This window comes from Chiloscyllium plagiosum, chromosome 9 (assembly GCF_004010195.1).
Source record: "Chiloscyllium plagiosum isolate BGI_BamShark_2017 chromosome 9, ASM401019v2, whole genome shotgun sequence".
Taxonomy (NCBI): Eukaryota; Metazoa; Chordata; class Chondrichthyes; order Orectolobiformes; family Hemiscylliidae; genus Chiloscyllium; species Chiloscyllium plagiosum.
The window spans coordinates 66848775-66865036 of NC_057718.1; the positions used below are offsets into that span (position 1 = coordinate 66848775).

The 16262-nt window shown below is 41.1% G+C and overlaps 1 long non-coding RNA gene across 1 annotated transcript; it reads left to right on the forward strand.

Annotated features, from left to right (window-relative positions):
• Nucleotides 1–3653: 3653 nt before the first annotated feature.
• On the forward strand, nucleotides 3654–16026 carry LOC122553237. The gene is made up of 3 exons (XR_006312657.1): nucleotides 3654–3698; nucleotides 6311–6409; nucleotides 15396–16026. It is a non-coding gene; the product is annotated as an uncharacterized LOC122553237 (long non-coding RNA).
• The last annotated feature ends 236 nt before the right edge of the window (nucleotides 16027–16262 follow it).

Here is a 16262-nt window from a genome sequence, read left to right on the forward strand (position 1 = left end):
CCTGACCTGCTGTGCTTTTCCAGCACCCCTCCAATCTTGACTAACATCGTGGCAGTCCAACAACAATTGCACTCATCAGATGCAGCCAATAAAATTGCTACTGTCAGCAAAGCGAGAAGATCTCTAACATGCGGTTTACCACAACTACTCAAAAGCTGTTTAACTTTTATTCAAATTGGCCAAGTGGCACCAAAAGGCATTGAACACATGTGCAAGAAGCTTCCAAAAGCCAAGCCAGTCCCCAGAATAGAACAGGTGACCCACAATCCATAACAACACTACAACATTGTCAACAAGACAAATAGAGTCATTGAGTCATAGAGATGTACAGCATGGAAACAAACTCTTCGGTCCAACCCGTCCATGCCGACCAGATATCCCAACCCAATCTAGGCCCACACCTGCCAGCACCCGGCCCATATCCCTCCAAATCCTTCCTATTCATATACCCATCCAAATGCCTCTTAAATGTTGCAATTGTACCAGCTTCCACCACTTCCTCTGGCAGCTCATTCCATACCCGTACCACCCTCTATGTGAAAACGTTGCCCCTTAGGTCTCTTTTATATCTTTCCCCTCTCACCCTAAACCTATGCCCTCTAGTTCTGGACTCCCTGACCCCAGGAAAAAGACTTTGCCTATTTACCCTATCCATGCCCCTCATAATTTTGTAAACCTGTATTAGGTCACCCCTCAGCCTCCGACGCTCCAGGGAAAACAGCCCAGCCTGTTCAGCCTCTCCCTATAGCTCAAATCCTCCAACCCTGGCAACATCCTTGTAAATCTTTTCTGAACCCTTTCAAGTTTCACAACATCTTTCCGATAGGAAGGAGACAAAAATACATGCAATATTCCAACAGTGGCCGAAACAATGTCCTGTACAGCCACAACATGACCTCCCAACTCCTGTACTCAATACTCTGACCAATAAAAGAAAGCATACCAAATGCCTTCTTTACGCTCCTATCTACCTGCGACTCCACTTTCAAGAAGCTATGAACCTGCACTCCAAGGTCTCTTTGTTCAGCAACACTCCCTAGGACCTTACCATGAAGTGTACAAGTCCTGCTCAGATTTGCTTTCCCAAAATGCAGCACCTCGCATTTATTTGAATTAAACTCCATCTGCCACTTCTCAGCCCATTGGCTCATCTGGTCAAGATGCTGTTGTAATCTGAGGTAATCCTCTTCGCTGTCCACTATACCTCCAATTTTCATGTCATCTGCAAACTTACTAACTATACCTCTTATGCTCGTATCCAAATCATTTATGTAAGTGACAAAAGGTAGAGGACTCAGCACCTATCCTTGTGGCACTCCACTGGTCACAGGCCTCCAATCTGAAAAACAACCCTCCACCACCACCCTCTGTCTTCTACCTTTCAGCCAGTTCTGTATCTAAATGGCTAGTTCTCCCTGTATTCCATGAGATTTAACCTCCCATCAGTCTCCCATGGGGAACCTTATAGAATGCCTTACTGAAGTCCATATAGATCACATCTACTGCTCTGCCCTCATCAATCCTCTTTGTTACTTCTTCAGAAAACTCAATCAAATTTGTGAGACATGATTTCCCACGCACAAAGCCACGTTGACTATCCTTAATCAGTTCTTGCCTTTCCAAATGCATGTACATCCTGTCCCTCAGGATTCCCTCCAACAACTTGCCCACCACCGAGGTCAGGCTCACTAGTCTACAGTTCCCTGGCTTGTCCTTACCACCCTTCTTAAACAGTGGCACCACGTTAGCCAACCTCCAGTCTTCGGGCACCTTACCTGTGACTATCAATGATACAACTATCTCAGCAAGAGGCCAACAATTACTTCTCTAACTTCCCACAGAGTTCTAGGGTACACCTGATCAGGTCCTGGGGATTTATCCACCTTTACCCATTTCAAGACATCCATTACTTCCTCCTCTGTAATCTGGACATTTTGCAAGATATCACCATCGATTTCCCTACAGTCTATATCTTCCATATCCTTTTCCACAGTAAATACTGATGCAAAATACTCATTTAGTATCTCCCCATTTTCTGCAGCTCCACACAAAGTCCGCCTTGTTGATCTTTGAGGGGCCCTATTCTCTCCCTAGTTACCCTTTTGTCCTTAATATATTTGTAAAATCCCTTTCGATTTTCCTTAATTCTATTTGCCAAAGCTATCTCATGTCCCCTTTTTGCCCTCCTGATTTCCCTCTTAAGTATACTCCTACTTCCTTTATACTCTTCTAAGGATTCATTCCTGTCTATACCTTACATATGTTTCCTTTTTCTTTACCAAACCCTCAATTTCTTTAGTCATCCAGCATTCCCTCTACCTACCAGCCTTTCCTTTCACCTTGACAGGAATATACTTTCTCTGGATTCTCGTTATCTTCCCATTTTCCAGCCGTCCCTTTCCCTGCAAATATCTGCCCCCAATCAGCTTTCGAATGTTCTTGCCTAATACCGTCAAAATTGGCCTTTCTCCAATTTAGAACTTCAACTTTTAGATCTGGTCTATCCTTTTCCATCACTATGTTACATCTAATAGAATTATGATCGCTGTCCCCAAAGTGATTCCCCACTGACACCTCAGACACCTGCCCTGCCTTATTTCCCAAGAGTAGGTCAAGTTTTGCACCTTCTCTAGTAGGTACATCCACATACTGAATCATAAAATTGTCTTGTACGCACTTAACAAATTCCTCTCCATCTAAACTTTTAACACTATGGCAGTCCTAGTCAATGTTTGGAAACTTAAAATCCCCTACCATAACCACCCTATTATTCTTACAGATAGCTGAGATATCCTTACAAGTTTGTTTCCCAATTTCCCTCTGACTAATAGGGGGTCTATAATACAATCCCTATAAGGTGATCATCCCTTTCTTATTTCTCAGTTCCACCCAAATAACTTCCCTGGATGTATTTCCGGGAATATCCTCCCTCAGCACAGTTGTAATGCTATCCCTTTTCAAAATGCCACTCACCCTCTTCTCTTGCCTCCCTTTCTATCCTTCCTGTAGCATTTGTATCCTGGAACATTAAGCTGCCAGTCCTGCCCATCCCTGAGCCATATTTCTGTAATTACTATGATATCCCAGTCCCATGCCCTGAGTTCATCTGCCTTCCCTGTTAGGCCCCTTGCATTGAAATAAATGCAGTTTAATTTATTAGTCCTACCTTGTCCCTGCTTGCCCTGACTGTTTGACTCGCTTCTGTTCTCAACTGTACCAGTCTCAGATTGATCTCTTTCCTCACTATCTCCCTGGGTCCTACCTCCCCCACCTTACTAGTTTAAATCCTCCCAAGCAGCTCCAGCAAGTTTCCCTGCCAGTGTATTAGTCCCCTTCCAATTTAGGTGCAATCCATCCTTCTTGTACCTTCACTTCTACCCCAAAGGAGATTCCAATGATCCAAAAATGTGAATCCTTCTCCCATACACCAGCTCCTCAGCCATGCATTCATCTGCTCTATCCTCCTATTCCTGCCCTCACTAGCTCATAGCACTGGGAGTAATCCAGATATTACTACTCTCTGTAATCTTCCTTCAGAATCTCAAAACCTTTTCCCTTCCTATGTCGTTAGTTCCAATGTGGATAATGACCTCTTGCTGGCCCCTCTCCCCCTTGAGAACATTCTGCACCCTCTCTGAGACATCCTTGATCCGGGAGTTCAACAATTCCGGAAATCACTCACCATCAATATAAAAAAGGTCGGAGTTCAACAACTCCGGAAATCGCCCACCGTCAATATAAAAAGGTCGGAGCTCAACAACTCCGGAAATCAGCCACTGTCAATATAAAAAGTTCGGAGCTCAACAACTCCGGAAATCGCGAACTTTCAATATAAAAAGGGTCGGAGTTCAACAACTCTGGAAATTGCCCACCATCCATATAAAAAGGTCACTTCACTTCACTTCACTTATTCTTCCCCCCTTTTTTTAATATAGGGTTCTCTTGACCCTTTCCTTGCTAAGACCGATCATTTCCGGCTGGAACAGAAAATAGACAGCAAGGGGTCAGGTCGAACACTACTTGAATGAGAGGAAAACCAAACGTATATAAAGTACTCACATCTGGCCGGCCGAATTCCTTAACACTCAATAGTGAAGGACTCAAGGCTCTTACACCGCTGTCCATGATCCGTCCGTGCCAAACCACGAGTCACGGCATCCCAGAAGATCTGGATCCCCAGTAGGGGACCTCTCGGTTTCACGATCGGTCAAAAGAATCACTAGGAGTATAGTCTGTTTACAGCAAGGTTACCAGTTTAATAAAATAAGGCAGCCTGGCACAGATTTGTCCAGCAACACAGAGGTTAAATGTTTCTGTGTTCCATGGAGAAATTGTGCAATTACAATTGAGCAATAAGCATATTTTATATGTTTTTTTTAAGGGACAGTAGGACCTTAATTACAAGTAAAGACCAATCAAATGTAATAAGGTGATATGATTGACAGCAGGTTAATCCAATAGTATTTCCTGGGAAATAGTATTGTCTTATGTACATCATCATCTCATATTCGCAGTTCAAGGTTAGTTCGAGCGGTCAGTTTATGCCTTATGATTCATTTTTAGAAGACTGCTTTATCTCCTAATTCAGCTAGCTCAGCAAAGCAAAATGCAGGTTCACAGTGTCAAATCATAACTTGAGGCCATTTTGTTGTGTTATTTTAAATTGAAAAGCCATTTTGTGGTTAATAAAAGCCTACATACACTTGTTGCTCCTGACAAATTCAAATTTTAAATCCTCAACCACCAATATGTCAAGAGTGGCAGGTTTACCAGAATACGTAAATCTTAGCAGAGTCACAATTCAGGAGATTAAGCCACATCCACTGTGGTGTAACAGACCATATGTGAGTCAATTGAATTAGCTGAAGTTGAAGACTTTCTTGATATAGATCTGTTATACTTTGATGAGAACCACTCTCAAAAAGTTGCAGTTGACCAAGAATGAACAATTACCAGTTATTATTATTCAGGGAATGCCTGACAGTGTAAAATAAAATTTGAAATTGTTTGCTCATTTTGGCTACACATAGACAAACTTGGTATATTTCAGCCAGTCATTTTCAAAAGGAAAACAAGTCCTAATACCAGAAGTTCTATGTCAAGGTATCATGACAATGTTACACCATGAACACATGGGTACTGAATGCACAAGAGAGCTATCATGTATACCTGTATGCTGACCAGGAATGAGTTGGGATATTCAATGACTTCTGAATACACTTGAGGCATACAAATTGTACTAACCCTAGCAGCATAGGAGCCTTTACATCTACACAATGTTCTATCGACTCCTCAGATGAAAATAGCAAAAAACTTACTCATAGTGAGTGGGGAAAATTACATCTTTGTAATGGATTACTTCTCCAAATTTCTCATTTTCAATGACTTAGTAACATGATAAGTGCAACCATCACAAGTATGAAGAACACTATTTTCACTTTATCCAGAACGAATAATACCTGACAATAGACTGCAGTTCACTGGCAAACTGTTTTAAGGCATGCAGTAAATGGAAAATCACCCATATCACATCCTCACTCAAAGACTTTAGGCAAACACACGGTATTATTACCAATCTATAGTTAAAACTGGCAAGCAAATAGAAAACTACCACAACTAGATATTGGGCAGAGTATGAATCAGAAATTCAGTTACAAATACTTGGTCATCATCAAAGTATTCTAAAATATGTAACCAAAAAAAATCATAAGCAGTGATTGATCATAGCGTTATGTTGCGAAGGAATGGATGCCACCTCAAACCAATGTATGACACACCAATTATGCATAAGGAGATTGAGGAAGGAAACATCAATGATGCCTGTGCTATGTGAAAACAATCAGTAGCAAGGCAACCAAGTTATCACACAAGAGCAATCATGTGCAAGTCATCAAATAAGGGCAGGTTGCCAAACTGGCAAAAAATTACATTTAAATTTGAATTATTAGTTGTGTTAACTTTGCTTTCACTTGTTTGTGTAAATACGAAATTTACAACACATGCCTATGAACAACAATGTTTATCGGTTTGGAATTCTTTTTGTTTTTTGAAATAATGTTATGTCTCACTGTTAGTATGCAATATATCTTTAAGAAACATACATATGATACATTACTGTATCAAAGCTTTTGATGTTGGGATATAGTGATCTGAGTCTCCAACTTAACTGGGGCTTAAAGCACAGCATGCTGGTTAAAGCTTTGTATTAGCCCAGGCACTTGCCTGTGATAGTAGTATATGCATATACTGGGAGCTCTAATCTTTGAATCTTTCAGTCCAATTTTACCCAAGTGTATTTTTTATTTTATAGGAATGAACAAATGTATTGCCTCAACAGGTACAAATACTCTGCTGAAGGCAAAAGCCCACAACATGATGACAGATCAGATGGAACCCAAACAGAATATCAGTAAGCAGGTTAAGATTTACTAAGTGCTGCTTGATAGCACTCTCAATTACATATTTCATTACTTTACTAATTAATAAGAATAGATTGATAGATTGTATTAATTCGGCAGGGTTGGATTTGTTCTGCTTCTTGTGGACAGGATATGTTGCTGAGTAGATGCTGACGTTGTAACTGTACCGGAACAGCTTGGGTTAGAGGCATAACTGGTGCTAGACCACAAGTCTTCAGTAAGTTTTGCATGGTCAGGAAGGAGAGATCCCAACCAGAGTGAGACACAGCCCAAGTGAGAATGGAGATCAGGGAATTTGGAGGGAATTCAGTGCAGAAGGGAAGATATGCTTTTTGCTTGCTTTTTGTCTTGGCCCAGAAATGGTGGCGATCAGCTTCAGGAGATTTCCTTGGTCATATTTAACCTGTTACTTTGAGAATTAATGGGATAGTAAGTCAATGTTCCCTTAATTTAAAATTCCTTTTAGATTTCATAGTCATTGTTGCACCTGCAAATCTTACAAGGTCATTTTAGAATCGACAAGATTGTATACTAGATTAGGTCAACCCAGGTATGGCTGATGGATTTTCTTCCTTGGCATTAGTCAATCTGATAGGATTTTATGGTGAACATGGTTCTTTTAGGCTATCTTTTAATTCCAGATTTATTAATTCAATTTAACTTCCACCAGCTGGCATGGTGGGATTTGATACCATCTCTCCACAGTATAAGCCTGTGGTTGAGGATAACTAGTCCAGTTATCATTGCACATTACAGTGGGCATCTCTGAAACATTAGGCCTGGAGGTCTGTTAACAATGTTCATTCAATCTTTAATATTCCAAACTTGCCGTCTTCCAGATCTGCCAAAATTTATTTTATTTCTTTAGTGGCCCTATTTCCTGAATCTGATCATCTCATTAGGCATAATTCTTCAATCTTTCATCTTCTGTAATATCGCCATATGTCCCATTTGTGTCATGAATAGCAACTTGTCCAGTCATTTCTTTAAATCATCAGATATCTGATCCAAACTATGTCTCTTTCGAAGAAACTAACTCCAGCTATGATCCAACAATTATAAAGCAATCACTAGACAAGGCATTTCCTTGAATTTCTGTAGTCTTTATTGTTGTCTACTAAACTCCATGACATACAACTCTATGGAATAACTGTTGGCCTTTCTAAATCTATCAAAACCTTGTAGTCATTTAATAGATGGTATTACTTATACATTTTATCCATGAAACTTAACAGAACATTCAAACTTTCATCCATTTCTAAGAGCTCACAGTTCACCAAACACTTTTTTGCTGCTGTTTTTAATTTTGTCAGAAAGTGAAAATGACACTGCCATAGCTTGTTTTCTCTTCATTAAAGCAGTCATCTGTATCCTCATATCGACTCTACTTTCCCAATAATCATAAAGTTTAAGTTCAAAGAACAGCACTGGGTAACTATACTTGCTTTCAGATATTTTACACATATTTCAGATTACTATTTATAAAAAAATCTTAGTTTCTAATTTTTACCTTTAGACAACCATCATCTGCTACAATATTAAGTTGACCCAAGCCAGTTCGTATAGTATCAAACTAGACAATAAAACTTTTCCTGATAATGTATTTATTTATGAAATACAGCACTATTTATGTCTGTTCCTAATTATTAGCCCTGTGTCCAGCACACTCTCTTTATAAGTTTTCCAGATACTTAACTAAACAATTAAGCACTCTCCAGATGAACCTACACTTTCATCAGTATTCAGAACTGTATACTGATTGGAGAATAAGATGCATTCAGGCGAGTTCACAGCATCTGCTTATTTTCTTATGACCGCCTGGTGGTAACACTTGGCTGCATCTATAAACACATTCTTCACAAAGATAAACATCTTATAAGTGTGGCCCAGTGATGTCAGCTGCTGCCTCAAGCTTTGAAACCTGAAGTTTGAACTAATGATAATTCTTGTACACATGGTTACACAGGATACATGAAATGTCCTGGAGTTCCCATATAACATAGCAAGTACCCAAGATATTGGAGCTGCCTGCCAAATCTCTACGCTTGGATAATAAACTGTGCTACTATTAAAATAAACCTTACTGCTCTATTATTTCTTACTACTTAAAAATAGAGAAATACTCATCAATTACTCACTTCCTTTCAATTGATGTCACTTGCAGGTAAACTGAATGCATTATCTAATCCTTATTGAAGCAAATAATTCACTAGTTGCTTAAACTAACTCCCTGACTTTGTAGAAAGGGAAACACAATCCCGGTACTCACCAGAAAATCAAACTGCTTTTCTGTTATGGCAGGATTTTTTTTTCACTCTTTCAAACTACGGTGTCCTTCTAGCTCTTGATTCTCTCCTCTGGTATGCCGCATTTACACAGCAATAACCATGTTCACTGGCGCTCAGTTTGGGTTCCACCAGGTATACTTGGCTCAAAACCGTATTACAACCTTTTCTAAACATAGTCAAGAGTGTGGTGCTCGTAAAGCTCAGCAGGTCAGGCAGCATCCAAGGAACAGGAGAACCGATGTATCGGGCATAAGGCCTTCATCAGGAATGAGGATGTGCTTGGATGCTGCCTGATTCGCTGTGTTTTTCCAGCACCACACTCTTGACTCTGATATCCAGCATCTGCAGTCCTCACTTTCTCCCTTTGTCTAAACATAGGCAAAATGTCTGAATTCTAGGGTTGAAGTGAGAGTGACTGACTTTGGTATTAAATCAAAATATAACCAACTGAGGCATTAAACAGCCCAAGCAAAACTGAAGTCAAAAAGAATCTAGTAGAAAGCTCAAGACTGATTAGTATCTTGTCTAGCAGAATGAAAATGCCAGTCATCTCAACCCCAGAAAATTACTGCAAAAATTCTTTTCACTTGTGTCCTAGGCTCACTTCCTGCATCATTTACCATAAGTTCAAAATGTTCACTAATCACACAATGTTGAGACCATTCATGATTCATCAAATCCTGAAGCAGTCTGTGACCATACACAACTATCCCTGGAAAATGTTTAGACTTAGGTTGATAAGTGGCAAGTCATATTTATGCCACAAAAGTGCCAGGCAATAATCATCCCCATCCCTTTAACCTTCTCCCCTCACTGAATCTATCAGCAGAAACATTCTGCAGGTTAACTCTGACCAGAGGTTGGACATTGTGAGGCAAGTCACTCACTTTTCCACTGTCCAAAGCCTATCTATGGTCTACAAGGCTCAGGTTAGGTGTGTGATGGAATATTCTCCATTTGAGAATGCATTTAATTAAGCATACTGGATCTTTGGCTTTATAAATAGATGATAGAGTACTAAAACAAAGAAATTGTGAAAAGTAATTATAGACAACTGTGGTATGGCCTGAATTGGTGGAAGTATCCTGTTCTGAGCACCACACAGGAATGAGGACATTCTGTAAAGTGAATAGGTTAGAGAGGTAAGAGCTAGTCTCCATGTATGCAATGAAAAAGTTTGAGTGTTTGGTGGATGCATTTAGGGAATTCATTACTTTGAATATATGCTGTGACCTAGACCAATATATGGACTTAAAAAGATTGAAATTCTGCTTTCAGAGTGGGACTTAACTGCAGAGTTGTGATTTGTAGAGGAAAGAACGCAAGAGGGACAATCATCGATTCTTCCGATGCTGATACTTCCAGTTCCTCCAATTTCAGGATCCCGCTCCTCCCACTCTTGCTGCTCCTCAAGAGAAATAATCTTTGATTGTTGGAATTGTAAAGGCAGGTGGGGGAGGGGGGGGGGGGGGGCGGGGGTGTGGGAGGAACCCAAGATGGGGGCTTAAAAGAGCAGTCATCTGGCCAGTTCCATTGCTGCTATGTGGAGAGTTTTAACTACACTGCACCAATTGTTTTTCAACTAACTGCTGCATGACAAGGCTGAGGAGAAGCAAGCAAGAAAAAAAGAGGATGGTGTTTCAAAACCTGGAAAGTCTGTGCCAGTAATGAGACCTGGAATTGACCCCAGAGAAGCTTTTAGTCAGCCTTGTGCCAGCCTGCACCCACCTGTCTATTGGTTAGTATTGATAGATTTAAAAAAGTGAAGTCATAATAATCCTACTTCCTTATTAAAATGAGATGAGTGATAGTAGTATAACCTAAGGATCTCCACATCTCAGGTGAGGTTGAGAAGATGAGAACTTTATAGTGACTTCAGCTGGTACAAGAATTGAACATTGTTGGTGTGGTACTGCTTTGCAAACCAGTTTTCCAACGAATTGAATTAACTGACCATCACTGAGAGAACGCTGCATTGTTGGATATGCAGTATATGGAAACAAGACTGAGATTAAGAAGTGAGGGAATGTAAAACTGATAATGGAGCAGTAATGTGGAGTCCAGTATTGTCAGAAGACTAGGAGTGAGAAAGCACTACACTGTTCTCTATACACTAAAAACGTATTGCAGTATTGTGGTGAGGGTACTAAAGGTAATAAATCACTGTGCTACCAAAGAAAGAGTACTGAGGGATTTGTGCAATGTTCGAGTTTAAATATTGATCAAATGTGGCAAGGCTGGGGTGCAGTTTGCAGGGACAACTGCTGTGTCTGACTACTGCTCTGCACTCCAGTGAAGCTAGTATTAATGGTTTGGATACTCCGATAGCCAAATAGTAACTGGAGCAGCACAGATTTGGAGTTGTGCATTGGAACCATGCAGAATTTCAGGTTCTGTGGGAATTGCTTGAGAATCAGCAGGAAATCTCCTTGCCCATGTTTAACTTGATGCCATGAGACTTCAATGGGTTAAAAGTCGCAAAGGCAACTCCCTCCTGGACCATACACTACTATACCATCACCTCTGGTGAGTTTATCCTGCTGATGAGACAGGTCATACCAGACTATGATAGGTGGATATTTGACTATTCCGTGGGACAGTTTTCCAAATGTTCAATCCCAGGCAGAGGAAGGTGGGTAGTGTTGGACAGTGGTGGCACTTCCATTACATGAAAATATGGAAATATTTGACTTTATTTTGAAAACAAAATCAGTCTTTGATTGTACTGACAAAGCCTACAGATGAAGAGGCCAAGTGCTCCAATATTGGGTTAATAGGATGTGTCACAAAGCTGGTCCTTTTTTCTAAAAGCTGTTCCTTTTCTCAAGGATATTGTGTCCTTGGTTTTTTCCAGAGGGTTTAGAAATCACTTAGGCTTCAAATTGACTGGTTTGGTACAGGAGATGAAAGGCCTTTTTGTTTATATGTAAACAGATGAGACTTCAGGCCAAAGCTTTTATGGTTTTAGAAGTAACCTGTATAAGTCAAGGGGGCGTAGCCAGTTTTCTAGCAGAGCAGTTTAGTTCAGAACTTTACTTAGGAGTTCAGCAACGGGCTGTATGGAAACAGGCTGCTAGACCTCTCTCCTTCTGCCCTTATAACTTCAACCTTTCACTCTTCGTTTCATTTTACTGTGTTTAAGGAGTTTATTTATTGGGACTGTTGTGTATATTCGGTTCAGCATAATTAAGTCTAGTTTGGATAGACTGAGTTCTGTTCTTTATTCTGTTCTTTGTGTTTCATTCCATAATTTTGTGAATAAATTTTTGTCTGTTTTAAAACCTGTTAGTCAACCTAGCTAACTTACTCTGGGTACTTTTCACTGTAAACTGACAGAAACAAATTGCAAAGTTACTGTCTGCACTGCCTGCTTAAGAATGTTTTGAGTAGTCTGGCCTAGTCCATAACAGATCACTGAGGTCATACATACATATTCAATAACGTTTCTGATGAAGTAATAAGGAAATGGGAAATAACTCCAGAGGTCGGTATCCCATCACCAATTCACCCTTTATTTACACGTGGAGAGTCCTTGACATTGATCCAGCTCTCTTAGAGCCAGTTGGCAGAGTGAACAGAATCCTTTTTTTCATATTTTATTAACCAGTACAAATTGCAAACAGTTAATATTAAAAGTTGTATACAAGAAACAGCAATTTAAAGGGGAAAGAGGCAGCAAAGCCAGACCCCAAACCCCACCGTACAATCAGTTCACAGGGAAACAAGGACGAACCTCGAAACCCACCTTACATCAATCAAGAAGGAAACAGTAAACGCAATCACATACAAACAGGCCGATAAACCGAACAATAAAACAGTGCATACATCATAGACACCTATGGCAACCCAGCAAACCACCCATCCCTCCCACCTTCTGGCCACTCAAAGGCAGCCCACCCCTACACCCCTTCCGGCTCTCGGTCCTCCCATGTCCCTTCCGGCTCTCGGTCTACACTGACACACCTTACAGCCACCTCTAGGACAGCCTGTCCTGCTTCCCCATTCCACCCCAGGATGACAGCGATCAAGACGACGATCCACTTTCCAGTTTCCCTAACCAGCCTCGTGCGCCTTCCGACCACGTCTAGGACAGCCCACCCAGTACCTGCCCAGGGTTACAGTGCTGAGGACAGCCTACTTGCCATCTGGCTGTTGGTCTTCCCCTACATACCATCTGGCTCTCACCCACCCCAACACACCATTCGGCATGTGGACTGATTTAACACACCTTCCAGCTACCTCTAGGACAACCTATTCCCCTCCATGGAATGATGGCACACAGGGAGGCCCACAAACCATCTGGATCTCAGCCTGCCCCTACGCACCTTCTGGCTCTCGATTGCTGCGACACACCTTTCAGCTACCTCTAGGACAACCCAATTACCACTTCCTTGGGACGACAGTGCTCAGAACAGCCTACCCACTTTCCGGCTCTCAGGGCGACTGGCATCAGGGTGGCCTACCCACCTTCTGATTCACAGGATGGCCTACCCACCCTCCAGCTCTTGGGGTGACAGCTTTTGGGCCGACCTATTAACCTCCTAGCTCACTGTGAGGCCTGCTCAATGCAGGAAGACGCAAGGCAGTGCAGGTGATAAACCTAACAAGCAAGAAGACAAAGTCAGTTACCAACAAACAGAGTCCTTTCTGGCATACAGAATCCATTACCGTAAACAGTTCTCTTCAAAATGCAGAGTCTATTCCCAGGAACAGAATCCAGTCCAGTATGCAGAATGCATTATCAGAGATAAAGTCCACAGCCAAAGGCAGAGTCCACTCCAGGATGTAGAGTCCACTCCTGAAGGCAGAAAATGCACACCCCACAGCACACACACACAGGTTTTCAGTCTCCTTAAAGGCCTGTTTTGGGACTTTGTCTCCACAAAGACTGTGTGGTGGTCACTCCTTATGATACTGTCATGGGCAAGTGTAGGTAGATTGTTGAGGACAAGGTCAATTAATTTCTTCCATCTCATTGACTCCTATATCACTTAAACTCAGCTTAGTCAGTAGTTGTCCTACTTATAATGATTGGCATTGCTATCCCCATCCAGAGTACGTTCGGTGCCCTTGCCACCCTCAGTGCATCCTTCAATCACTACAATTTCAAAAAAGACAAATAATAGAAGGGTAGAAGCAAATTACTGCGGATGCTGTTTTCTCTCCTTACAGATGCTGCCAGACCTGCTGAGATTGTCCAGCATTTTCTCTTTTGAATACAAGGATAGATCTGAGGTTAAGGTGAGGGTGATAGGCCGGAGAGGGGGTGGGGGCGGAGAGGTCGGGAAGAAGATTGCAGATTGCGGTCTGGCTTTGACCTGCAATCTTTTTCCCGCCCTCTCCGCCCCCACCCCCTCTCCGGCCTATCACCCTCACCTTAACCTCCTTCCACCTATCGCATTCCCAACACCCCTCCCCAAGTCCCTCCTCCCAACCTTTTACCTTAGCCTGCTTGGCACACCTTCCTCATTCCTGAAGAAGGGTTTATGCCCGAAATGTTGATTCTCCTGCTCCTTGGATGCTGCCTGACCTGCTGCGCTTTTCCAGCAACACATTTTTCAGCTCTGATCTCCAGCATCTGCAGCCCTCACTTTCTCCTAGAACCTTGATTTTAGATTTGAAGAATATTTTTCCAGAGATTTCATCATGAAACAATGACCTCAGGAAGGATAACGTTTGATAGTTCTTCTTATTCCATGTTTTCTCCTGAATTATTCTTTTCAGGTGATCAAAACTGAACCTTCTAATAATAATCAGAAAAACAAAGATTTTTTTCTATTTGAAATAACATTGTGTGAGTCAGAACTAATTTACCTGGAAAATTACTGGATTAACATTAAATTAACCCATAAAATAAAGGAACAGAATTTCACCATTTGGTCATGATGATATATTTCTCAACCTCTTCTCCTGCCTTTTCCCCATGACCCTTACCAATCAAAAACCTGTCTATCTCATCCTTAAATACACTTAATGATTTGGCCTCCACAGCCTCTGCAACAATCAGTTCCACAGAGTCACCATCTTCTGACTGAAGAAATTCCTCCTCTTTTTCTCAGTTCGAATGGGTCATCCCTTCACTCTGAGGGGAAGACCCTTGGGTCTTAGTCTCTCCTACTCGCAGAAACATATTTTCCATGTCCACTCTATCAGGCCTCTCAGTATTCCATTGATTACAGACTCAGAATTCTAAACTGTTCCTCATATGATAAGCCAATCGTCCCCTGGATAATTCTTGTAAACCTTCTGCAGACCCACTCCAAGCTTACAGATTTTTCCTTAGAAACGGTGCCCAAAACTACTCTCAATATTCCAAATGCAATCTGACCACAGCCTCAGCAGTACATCCCTGCTCTTGTATTCTAGCCCTCTTGAAATGAATATTAACATTGTATTTACCTTTCTGCCAACTGAACCTGCATGTTATCCTTAACAGAATCTTGAACAAATCTCTGCAATTCAGTTTTCCGAAGCCTTTCGCCATTTAGAAAATAGTCTTTACCTCTATTCTTCCTAAGAAAGTGCATAACCCCCCCACATGTATTCTATCTGATACTTCTTTTGCCCACTCTCCTAGCTTGTCCAAATCCTTCTGAAACACCCCCATTTCCTCAACAATACCTGTCCTACCAACTTACGTTGTGTCATCTGTAAACTTATTAACAATGCCTTCACTTGCTTTATCTAGATCGCGAATGTATAATGCGAGCAGTCATGATACCAACATGGACCTCTGTGGAACTCCACTAGTCGCTGGCTGTAATCCTGAAAAAGACCACTCTATCCCCACACTCTACCTTCAGACAGTCAGCCAATCTTCTATCCATGCCAGTGACTTGCTCCTAATGGCATAGGTGTGAGGATCTAAAATTTGAACTTGGGTTATTATTTGAAGCAACAAGTTTATGTAGATTTTTACTAACCACAAAATGGTTGTTCAATTTAAAAGAATACAAGAAAATGGCTGAGAGTAGTGCTTGTACCCTGTGAACTGGTACTGCTGTTTTGCAGAATTAAGCTGAAATTCAAAGATAAGAGGACAATAGAGTTTTCATAAAATGAATACTAACACATTAATTTACCATTTGAACTAACCTTGAACCGTTACAATGGCATAATGATTTATGTAAATCATTCCCAGGAAATATCATTGGATTAACATGTTGTAAATCATGCCACCTTATTATATGTGATTTTTTTTTGTAATTAAGGCTGTACTACCTCTTTAAAAGCATATAAGTAATGTGTAATTTTTGAATGTAATTGTGCAACTTCAGCACGGAACACAGAAGCTTTAACCTCTGTGTTGCTGGATAGAATTGCGACAAGGTACCTTAATTCAATAAAGTAATGACCCTTGCTTTTGAACAGACCGCATTTGTTGATTCTTATGACCGATCTCGAACCAAAGCCCCTCTTGAGGGGTCGTAAATCTTCAGGTGTTCTTATCTTATTTAGCAATAGTGAGTTTTGAGAAGATGTTTAGCAATCTCCTATCCAACATCTTGTCAAAGGCCTTCTGGAACTCCAAATAGATTATTTTTGGGTGGGGGGT